Source organism: Marmota marmota, unplaced genomic scaffold (assembly GCF_001458135.2).
Source record: "Marmota marmota marmota unplaced genomic scaffold, marMar, whole genome shotgun sequence".
Lineage (NCBI taxonomy): Eukaryota > Metazoa > Chordata > Mammalia > Rodentia > Sciuridae > Marmota > Marmota marmota.
The window spans coordinates 41,544,803-41,557,386 of NW_026000174.1; positions in this window are offsets into that span (position 1 = coordinate 41,544,803).

The following is a 12,584-nucleotide window of genomic DNA, read 5'->3' on the forward strand; positions in this document are numbered from 1 at the left end:
GGTGCTCCCGGGTCAAGCAGGCTGCAGGAAGCTGAGCTGCAAGTTCATCATCATGAGTGTGATCAGCGTAAAAAATGATAGGGGACGGGAAGGTGGGGCGGGCTACAGAGCGCCGGGAAAATAGGGAGTTATCCCCCCAGATGGGCGTCTTCTGCAAAGAGAACACCCGGGGCCCCCACCCATCGACCCGCCAGGCACTGTCAGAGGTCCTGGCACCGCTCCAAGATGCAGAACTCCCTGCGGGGGCAAGGGGAGTGGCTGGGGCACTTTGCTCAGACCAAGGAAGGCGACCTGAGGTTCCCTACTATCTGCTAAGCTGAGGCTTTCCTGGAGATACTGTGTTCCCTTTCCCTAAACCTTTCATCATCATCATCATCATCAACACACACACACACACACACACACACACACCTTTCTCTCTGCATGTTGTTCCTGAGAAAGAAAAGGCCAACCCAACAGATCTTTTTTTTTTTTTTTTTTCCTCCTTTCACTTCCATGAATTAAGGCAGGTTCAGAATAGTAAGGTGAAGAGAGTCAAAGACCAATTGTTCCCATTTTTGTCTTTGGGGCACTTTGCCCCTCCCCAAAAGGTAAGCACTTAAAAAGCATTTTCAGACCGAAGTTGCTCCAGTTTTCTCTACTACTTTGGAAAATGTAAGAGAAAATGTTCAGAATTTTATGTAAAGACATAAGGGAAGGAAAACCGGCTGCAATGCTAAAGAAAACAAGGGAGAGAAGATTTTTAGAAAACTTGGTTGGCCGGGTTGTCTGTGAAAGATGTGGTTGCCTTGTGATGTTATGCCATTGTCAGAGCTAAAGGATTTGGATGGCAACCAGAGGTAATTCCCTTCCAGAAGTCAGACCCAGAGATCTCTGCATTCTCCAAAGATAAATCCAATGTATGTGTGTGAGAGAGAAGAGGGCCAAGTATACTATGTGACAACTGACTAGACCCTGGCTGAAATTATACCCCCTAAAAATAAAATGGAGCCATTTCAACCTGGTCTGTGGCTTCTGTGCTGAGACTAATTGGTTTCCAGGGCCTGGGGAGGAAGGGAGAGAGGCTGGAAGGAGCCCCTATAAAAAAAGATCAAACGGAATTCACTTGAAAATATTTCCCTTTTACAATGGGCTTTCCTGGCACTTGAATTTTAAATAACCCATCTCTTATGCCTGGGCTGAAATGAAGGGGGAAATGGTCTTACTAATGTATTTATTTTATTGTACAGCATGCCCAGAGTGTCGGTACTTGTCAAATGTGCTGAGATGGAAAGGACACTGTCTTTCCTTGCCTAGCAGAAATCACAGCAAGTGACATTGATGTTAAAGGATGCCAAAGATGGGGTGAAGGGGCACTTTTATGTTTTGTTTTTCTTTTGTTTTGCAGCCCAACAGCAAACACTCACTAGAATCATATTTTTGAGGAAATGCTTGGTTTTCCTGACTCTCTGAGTTAACAGTACACTCCTTTAATCTAAATGGTTTGAATTTTTAGACTGATTTGGGCTGATTTGATCAGTCAAAAAAAAAAAATCGTCACCAGCCAAATAACTTTTGTGGTTTTCTTCTTCTTTTCAGACTAACTGGTAGTCAATCAAAGCAACCAAACTAGTTTAAACATGATTTGGAATCTAAATATGTGCACACAGACTGTAAATAATAATATATTCTATTTTAGTGGCACATATTACAGGATATTTAATGCTATAAAAATCAAGTGTGTGATTTTACAAAAGTTGATGGGAAATTCACATATCATTTTACTGAGTAGGAAAAAAGGCTTACAATTGTCATTTGTAGTTCAGGAAAAAGTCAACCTTGCTGTGTATGTCCCTGCTAATAGATCAATTATCTGGTATTGACCAAACTATATTTGGTTATGAATTTTTATTTCCATTTGGCTACTAAAATAAAGAAGTTGGAGAAATATAAGTGAATTTGAACAATAAATCAAGAACAAAAGGAAATCACTTTTCAAATAATTCTCATTTGTGGATTTGATCTTACTTCATTTTGTTAAATTATGTTCTCCACAAATATAGCTATCTACACTCAAAGTTTGTTTTAAAATGATTGAATGTGAACTAAATCCGTCCCCTGATATAAACTGTGATATGTTGCCTCATTATATCAAGTTTTAAATATTATAGGCTAAAGTTTGTTTTTTGTTTTTATACTGTTAGAAAAGCAAACCTGTAAATTCAATTTTTGTTTTTTACAATGAAAAACAAAGGGACAAAAATCAACTGTCAAGTTCCTGATGGGCTTTAAGTAGATATTACAAATATTTTTCTTTAATACAATACAAAGCTGGGCCCTTTTTCCAGTGATTTCATCAATGAAACTGGTAAATATGCTTCCTGATAGTTCTCTGCAGTACCTTTTAAAATACCTTGTCAGAATGCATTTAGGGAAGGAAATGAGAGAGAAGAGCATGAGAGAACTCTGGGTGGAATCTTGGAAAGGGAATGATATATCCCTTGAAAGTTCAGTACTTTGTTTGCAGTATTTTATTTCATCCTCCCTTTGAGAACAGGTTTTTCAACACTTCAGGGACATGTGTATAACTTAAAACTTGCTTCAATCCTGTGATTCTTCTTCAGAAAAAATAAAATAAAATTCCTTGAAATTACTGCATTTCGTTGAACAATTTTATTAAAATTATGTAATTACTCTAACATCTTTTTTTTCCTTTAAGTTTCTGCATTTTTATCACTTTCCAGCAAAGGTTAAAATGTATGCCATCAGAAATAACAGTCTCTTAATAGGACTACTACTTGCATTTAATTAAGGAGAGAAAAGCTTCAGCCAACAATTTCTTTATTCTGAATTCTCACAGTTCTTATGTTATTTTTTTATTTATTTCAAATATTTTATTGTCACCCCTCCCCCAAGTGGAAAAACTGTGCCCTCTATTTCTTTCCTGTCCTTCAACCTTGTGTACTATACATAGCGTGGAAATGTGGAAATATTTATTAAATGGCTGCATGGGTCAATAAATGAGAAAGTGATGAAGAGAACACATCAGTAAGTGAGCCAAATACACAATGAAAGAAAATCCACTCCAGATCTACAATAAAGGAAGTGATGTCATGAGGCCAGTGTGGTAGGATCAGAGCTAAGAAGTTTCCCGAGGGTTAAAATAGCACATTTTAAAGGATTTATGGATATACTTAGAAACACAAAATAATATACAAGATCGTTTCAGAAATTAATTTTCTCCGAAAGAAACCAAAATTGTTATGTGTCACATCTGTTTAAAGGTAGACTTCTTTAAATACAGTAAGATGCCAAAATAAAAAGAATCTGAAGTTGTATTTGTGCCTTAAAATTTACAGAGATAATTCACCAAGATATATTTCTCAAAAGAAAGATGTTTAATCTTATTTTTTGATAGATCTCTTATTTTTTGATAGATAGTCTTATTTTTTGAAGTCTTTAAAATAAACATATAAAAAATGTTGGTGTCATTTGCATTTTAAACTTCCTTTTAGGTAAATATGGCTATGAAAGAGTCAGGAAATACTTGAATGGAGTTATTTTATTTCATACAGTAAAATTTTCTAGTCATTGTCTTAGGCTAAACAAAATTCAGCTTTTCTGGCAGCTGAAATATTAAACATGGAGGGAATAAAAAAACCTTAAAATTTTGCAAAACACTAATTCTTCCCACATTTACTGACCAATGTCTAGCACATATCAGTAAATCAGGAAAAAATAGTATTTATGCAATAATTTGTATGTGTGTGTGTGTGTGTGGTGCTGGGGATGAAACCCAAGGCCTTCTACGTGCTAGATGTGCACTCTTACTACTGGACTGTATTTCCAGCCCTATTATAATGCATTTTAAAGTCTAAACAAGATACTGAACATGGTTAATGTGTTTTCAGTTTTAATGTTAATTCTAACAGACTTACATGATATCTGTTAACAATTAATGCTTACTTAATCTTTCCTTATGCCATGGTTCCAATTTTGGAAAAGTGGTAGAATTTAGTCATACTTGGGATAGGCTTGTCATGGTGAACGAGAGCATTCTCATTGAAGTAAAAGCCAAAGTAATATCTCTTGTAAGATGGGCAATGTGGAAAAATCCATAATAATCTGGTAAAAAATAGGTATGTGGGTATTTTAAGGTTAAGAATTCAGTTTGACAAGGTGCATAAGAAACAACATTTTGAGACTATATAATGTAATTTTTTCCTCAGCAATAATTAAATTAATGTATACAGTTTTTCTAAACTGAGTTTGAAACCAGAAGAATCTAAAACCTTTTTCACACTATCTCATTAATGTCATGGCTCAATTATTCAAGAAATATTTTTTAAGCTGTACTCAGTTCCAGGCACAATATTAAGCCATGCTGATGATGTAATGATACAAAAAAGCAGAGAGTTCTTCCCTGCCTTATATAAAATTACAGTGGTTTCTCAGTATCCATGAGAAATTGGTTCCAGGACCTCCCCCTTGTATACCAAAACATGCAGATTCTCAAGAGCTTTATAATAAATGGTGTAATATTTGCATATAACCTATGCACATCCTCCCATGTACTTTAAATCACCTCTAGGTTACATAGAATACACAGTACAATGTAAATGCTATGTAAATAGTTGTTATACTGTATTGTTTAGGGAATAATGACAAGAAAAATTGTATACATGTTCAGTATGGATGCAATTTTTTAAAACAAAATATTTTTGATCTATGGTTGGTTTGAGTCTGTGGATGCACAAGCTGGAGATACTGAGAGATGACTATATATAATCTCATGGGTATAGGGAGATCCTGACTGAAATCATTATGCGAATGAATGCAAATTATGGTTGTGAAAAGGAGAGGCAGTTAGTACAAAGAAAACATAAAATAAGGAGGGCTTTTCTCCTCTGAGGTTCAATGAAGTCTTCCCTGATGAGGGAAAGGAATATAAAGATACTACAGAAAAGAGAGAGAGAGAAGCCAGTGTGTCCAGGCACCAAGAATGATGGTTTACATGGTGTAAGAGTGTCCGGAATTGATGTGGAATTGTAAGTAAAGACCAGAACTGCAGGATCATGCTAAAGACATTTGAAGGTCATTGTTAAGGCCCTGTTCAAGATGTTTGACTTTATCCTGAGGGCAACTGGAAGCTGTTTAAAGATCTTAAGTAGAAAGGGCAACATGATTACATTAGAGTTTTGTAAAGGTCACTCTTCCCTCATGTGGAGAATGGATTTTAGGAAGCTAGAGTGAACACCAGAAGGCCATTTGGGAATTAGTGTAATCACTGGGTTGGAGGCCTTCTTGAGGACATTTTAGAGAAGATGAGACATGAAGAGACATGAATGGATTCAAGAGATGTGAGTTAATTTTAGGTAATTAAAAATTACCCAAATTTCAGAATACTGACTGAAGGCACTGTACCAACCAGCCTGGGAGGCTGGGGCCACACTTACCAAGTGACTCCATTCACCTCAGTGCTTTCACACTGCAGTTATGCTCCATCTCCAAGCCATCTTTATTCCATCTGATGCATACTTTTTAGAATCCCATGTCTAAATGAAGAGCAACACTAGTATAAAATTTCATTTAACTAACTTTGTTCAAAATAAAGGTCCTGAAAAACATTTTTGTTCCACATGTGGACTTGTTCTTATTTCATATGAAATAAAAATGCAGGAAGTCAATGTATTTCTGTTTTCTTTTAAAGTTTTTATATGCTACATCAATTCCATGTCTGATTTCATCAGAACTAGTTCACTTATATTTAATATCCAACACAGTATTCTAAGGGATTCATAACTGGTGGTTGTTCATTTATTAAGATCTTCAAAGAAACAGCTATGCTTTCAAGAGGACACATGGACACTGACTACAAATATTATTTTCTCAGTACTGGGATTATTCCATGTGGACCCCATCAGTCTTGAAAATCCATTGTAAGAATGAGATTCCAGTGGCTGGATTCCATATTGGTACAAGCTAAGTCATCATGGCCCTATTTAGCAACTTGAACTAAGAAAAGATGAGCAGGAATAAATAAGAACATTTTAGGACTAATGTAATGACAACAATATTTTCTGAGTTTATTTCTTTCTTAGCATCTCTACATTTTAAATTTTCCAACAGTTTCTTCTTTTCTCAGGATTCTCCATAGTGACCAACTGTAAACAAGTAAAATCTGCACCCAATAGAACAAACAGTTGGATAGCCAAGATCTAGGGCATGTGGTTTTACTGGATGCATAAAATCAGGAAGGTTTACTGGAAGGCAGTTCTTTAAAAAATAAAAAATAAAATAAAATAAAAATCACAGTCCTACATCAAAATTCCCACTTTGCACTTAGTAAAGAAGGAATTTTAAAAAGACTTTTATTTTTTCTTTTCAAATGTTCTATTGATTATTGTGTGAATAATTGGGAAATACAGACAAGCAAAAGGAGAAATTTGAAATTAAATTAATTTCATCACTCAGAAAATTCACTGTTAATGTTTGGTTGCATAGTTATTCAATCAAATGTATTTTACAAAAGTGGGGGAAAAATTGGGAACACAGAGGGCAGAGCAAGGTCTGAATTTCATCTCTGCTCTTACTACCTGGGTGACTTGGATACATTGCTTAAACTTTTTGTGCCTTGCTTTCTTTTTTGTAAAAAGAAGATATTTAAAAAAGCAAAAAACAAAACAAAACAAAAATCTCCTGCTTCATAGAGTTGTTTCAGGAGTTGAATGAGTTAATATTTTTAAAGTGCTTAGAATAATGCTTCATACATATCAAACAATTGTTGTACAGATTTATATTAATACTCAGTCATTAATAGATTTAATACTCAATCATTGTAAATAAATACAGAAGTACATTAAGAAGCAAAATTTCCCTCTTTGTCTGTCATAGTCCATCACCTGTATAACCTGTTCTTTTCACTGAGTAATACACTGTACACATTTTTCTATGTCATTAAGCATCTTTCTATGAGTCTGTGGAATATAACTTTCATTAGAAGAAATGCCATGCTTGTTATAAGTTCAGAATACCCAAAAGTCCATATTCGATTTCAGGATGCTGCACACATATTATAATCAAAGAGATAATACTTTAAGAGATTCTCCCTTAAGAATCCAGTAGTTGGGCTGGGGATGTGGCTCAAGCAGTAGGCGCTGGCCTGGCATGCAAGCAGCCCGGGTTCGATCCTCAGCACCACATACAAAGAAAGATGTTGTGTCTGCCGAAAACTAAAAAATAAAACATTAAAAATCTCTCTCTCTCTCTCTCTCCAGAAGTCCTAAAACATATTAATAAAACCCTTCTGATATTCATGTTTTTGGAGCAGACTAAATTTATGTTTGGAAGACCAAAAGATTTGCATTTAGTTTGTCAGTTTAGCACTGATTATATTAGTCCCCTGCTTTTAGTGGCATTAGCAATATTCTAAAAGGCAAATTAAGGGTTTAATGTTTTGCTTGCTACAGTAAGTTATCAGTTATTTATGCTGTTTAAATACATAAGCAAAACAAGTAAGCTTTGAAAATTCACTGAAAAGTCATGATTAACTAATATTTAAACATTCTCACCCATTGTTGACATAACACTTTTGTGCATACATCATAGTTGTGTAGAACACATAATGGGCCTTCAGTTCCCACATTTATGTGACAAGAGGAAGTTCAAGGTGTGATGGGTATAACATGGGGAAGTTATAGAATTTAAGGGAGGAGAGATTTTAGGATTCTTTAAAAGTTGGCAGTTCTTTGGCAAATTGTATGGCTGTTGCTTTTCTACCAGCCGAGATATGAAGTATGTGGAAGTATATAGCCAGTGCCAGTATTTATCTTATCATAAAAATTAAATAGTCTGTAGTAATCTTTAACTTTCATTATGGACACAGGTTAATCTAATTACAAAAGAATATGTTGTGTTTAGGTGTCAACGGGTTGGCCTGGTGAGTTCTAAACTTTTCATTTTCACAAAAGGCTGTACTAGGAGAAAAATGGGTTCTACCTCATCTATTATCTGGTATCTGATCTGCTGTTGGCAAACTGGTCCTCGTGTGTCTTTGAGGCATATGGAAATTGATGATGAAAGTGTCTAGTGTAACTAGAAATATAATTTGATGAAAACTGAAGCAGTGAACTGTGAGAAACTGTTACACCAGTGTCATCAAACAGTGCTTCAAAAATAATGAAACAGAAATACCAGTCCTGTATGAGTAATATTGGGTAAAAATGAGAAAAGCACATGGTATACCCAGAAAGCTTAAATATATGAGGTAATGCCCTTTTTAATTACTATTATTACAAAGACCACTCCAAAATTCTACACCCAGACTCCTTTCCATTTATCTCTAAGTAGACAATGACATCACGTCTCCTCTAAATTATTCAGACTCAGGGGATGGAATTGGCTCATTCAATAGGGAATGCCATATTTGGGGTTGGCATACTACTTAAAGCTTCTCTCCACATTATCCCCAAACTGAAAAGCACATTTGATGGTGGCCAAATGATTAAAAAATTTTCCCTTTAGACGTTAAGCACTCAGAAAAAAAAACACGAGGAACAAAAATAGAACTGCACCATAAGGTATAATCATAAAACGTCATAGAAGGAGAAAACTGAAGAAGTTTAAAAAATGCTCCAGTCCTCTGAAGGCCAGCAGTTCATGAAGTCGTTAAAAGTCATGCAGGCTGAGTTTGAGGAAAAGTCAGGGGTTGCTTTGTTCTTTCTCTGAGTGAAATCAAAACCTGCCCGAACTCTGCACAAAGGCAAGGCAGTCCGCCCTTTCCCTCGCACAGTCTATACCACTAAACACACGTAAATGACTTATGTTCAGAAAAGTCTGTGATTCTGTTCATATTAATCCATGTCTCAGGCTGGCAAAATGCCTAAACACAATCAAAGGGGGGTTAAAGCTGCCTTTTCAAACAGGCTAGAAAATTTGTACCAAAAGATCACAGGGCAACTGAGACAGCTGGAAAAATTGGAGCCGGGGCTCTGATTTTTGTGCCAGTGTTACACCTAATGCAGAGGGAATGCAGATGATAGATGGAAAGTTATGTATGTTGTTCAGTTCAGCACTGTACTTCCACAGAGGTAAAAATGTAACATATTTTAGGGTACTATTATGGTGTAACGTAACATTAAAAGCCTCTGCCATAGCAAAGAATTAATATATCAGAATCCAGGAACAAGTTGCAAATCAAATAAGACAAATGCAAGCAGAGTACAGAGTAAAAGAATAACTCCACAAATGGGTCAATAGGAAGTTGTTTCACTCATGACCTGTAGTAATAATTTCTCTGGGAAAAAATACTCCCTACAAGTGTTTTTACACAAATAGGATTTTCTGCATTTCTGCTTAAAATGCTTAGGCCACAAGGGGTTTTCAAATAAAAGGTTTTAGGACATTTGTAATTCTTAAAAGAACGTGCATGTTTTTTTTTCCTTCGGTTTTAGCAGTGATTTTATTCCAAATGGATAATAAAAGGCAGGGTGTTAGGTATGATTCTCTATAGCATTTTTCTGTTTGGATGGATCTTTTTTTCTAAGGTGCTATTTAGTATAACTTTTTTTTTCAGATGAAGTGTATCAGTCATAACTGAAATACTGTGTATAAAAATCAATGGAAGTTTTATTGAGATGCTGTTGAGAGTCTCTCGGGTACATGCTGAGGCAGGCTGTGTTTTCAGCCTTCCACACTCTGTGGCCTTTGACAGGCATGAAGAAAAGCAAGACCACTACAGTTCTCAAAACACAGGCAGTGGTCACAAAGAACAGCTCATGGAATGTCTGTCACTGAAGAGAGTAGCCTCTTCCGGAAGAGAACCAAGGAGAAAGAGAGGTCAAAATGGAGTAAGGGAAAGAGTCAGATAAAAAGTCGATGAAATACAATACCGGAACACCAAGAGGTGACAAATTAATCCTGAAAATTATCAGTGGCTAGCATCACTGGCATGTATTTTCTTCTCCAAGAGCTTCATTCATAAAAGAGTTTGGAAGTGTAGATGGTAAATCATACAATTACATTTAATTTTTTTTTTCTTGAACCTTACAACCTCTTCAGGAACTTATTAAAGTTCCAGAAGTAAGAATGCAATATCCCTAGAAACAACAAACTTACTCTCTCACTCCTTTATTTAATTTTCATCTGTAGTAAAGCACTATTATACTCCATATATTATCTCATTTGCTATTTTTCAAATCTGTATTGTTGCTATTCATGTGTTTTATGTAAAAATTATTTTCTTTTTAGGGGGATGTTTTGGTGACTTCTTATATTTATTAGAACATATTTTTATTTAATATGTACTTTAAATACATACACACACACACACTCTGAAGCTTTTATAAAAAAGAATAAAGACACATACATATACACAGTTAAGCCCAAGCACCACTAATATGTAAATTATTCAAACAAGACTGGTTAAGATAAAATCATAAGCTAATATGTAGCTAGACTTCTATTCTGCCATTCTCTCGCTACTTTTTTTTTTCCTGGTTTTCCAAATAAACAGCAGGCCCTAAGGGCTCTTTGAACTCACTAGAGTGTTTAGTTTAGCAATCACTGGTTCATGTAGCTTATCTTTTCCTGGTATTTCTATGTGATTTAATAGTTTCAGCCTGGCCCAGGGAATGAAAACTTCTGGGTTTTTTTTTTTCTGGAAGCATTGCACTCCCCATTGCCATCTGTGATAAACCAAATAACCTTTCTCTGCCTCAGTTATTTTCTTATAATCATATCTATTTTGTAGCAATGGAGTGAAGCTTGATAAAATAGTTCATCATCCAAGCAGAACTTTCTCTGAGTCATGCAGGTGTGCCTAGTAATTAATTAATGAATAAGTACCAACCTCTTGATGGTGATATTAATTAAATATCCAGCATCAAAATGGCATTTGATTGCCAAGGGATTAATAAAACAGGTCTCTACCTATTAGGTTGAGATTCTTTACTTTTAAATAATAGAATCTGACCCTGGCTAAGGTCAGCAATAGGGAGTTTATTGAAAAGTAACAGGATTACATCAATCAAGAAAGCTTGGTGTGGTGGTTTAAATTTTCCCCAAATGATTGTACATAATTTATCTCACCTGTTCTTACAATGTGACATTGATGTTCTATTTGGATAGTAGGTGGGTCTATTTTATTTTTCTTTGGATCTAGGTGGACTTCTACAGTGTTTCAATCAAGAAAGCAGGGCTGGTTAATCCCAGCCACAAAGGAGGCTATAAGGCAGGAGGAGAGCAAGTTTGAGGACAGCATCAGCAACCTAGCAAGACACTATATCAAAATAAAAAAGGCTAGGGATGTAGCTCAGGGGTAGAGATCCCTGGGTTCAATCTCCAGTCCCACACATGCGAAAATCTGACACTATATGATACTAGAGGCTAAAACATAAAAGAAGATGGAGTTTCTGTCTTGATCTCTCCTGGGACCCTTGAATACAAATGAATTGCTTGTAAAATGCCCTGTCTGCTTATGACATTAGTAAGTTATTGAAATAGTTTTCAAGATAAGACAATTCATTGGGTGTTAGAAGACATAGACTGACTGACTTACTCCCTCCCTCCCTTCCTTCCTTCCTTCCTTCCTCTCCCTCCCCTCTCCCTCCCTTCCTTCCTTCCTTCCTTCATCCCCCCTTCCTCCCTTCCTTCCTTCCCCTTCCTCCCCCCTCCCTTCCTTCCTTTTGTCCTTTAAATGATCTTCAACATTTGAGTATTTAGCACCCAGTCTACGTATTATTCACAGACATAAGAGTCGGAGGATTATAAAATTACTCAGACCTGCCTTAAATCTCTGTTGGAACAAAATGGAGGAATAAATAAATAATAAATTAAGAAAGTACTCAAAAATTTTTAGAAACATCATTTCTCAAATTCTAATCCTTTTTCACTTGCATTTAACCTGTATCAAATACTGTGGCCCAACACACACACACATAGTTGCCTCAATCGTTTTCAATCAAGTAAGCTGCTCAATTGTTTGAAAATAGCAAGACTCCCTGGTTGTTGGACTGGATCAGAAGTTTATTTGACTCAATTGAACAGCCATAGACTGTGACCCCATGGACAGTGAATGTAAGGATAATTTTTCTTTACTGTCAGTGTTCATTCAAATTTTAATTTGCTTTAGTCATTTAATAGGAGACATTGTTCCCTTCTTAATAATAGTGCAGGCTGCAGAAAAATAATTCTTTATCAATGAGATTTCTCTGTGATATTACACAGCAGAAATAAAGACTTTTTTAAAAACCAAGATGCCTTCTTTTCTGCAGGAAAGACATCTGCAGAAGACATGTAATTTTCCTAAAGGTTGCAATCAGTGTTCATATATTTAGACACAATATATACCAAAACAATACATCCTTACTAACAAAGTTCATTGTTATTTCCTTCGACATCTGTATGATACACTTGAGAATACAATAAAATGTGAAGAATTAATGCCAAAGTCGGGATTCTTATTTTGTTTCAGACTTTGTTGGTTAAAAAAAAAAAAAAAAAAACAGAAATACACTCACACACACACACACACACACACACACGTACGCTTTATTTCAGAAATCAAGCATTCGGAAATTCTGCTCTAAGATTAATTGTCCCCCCCA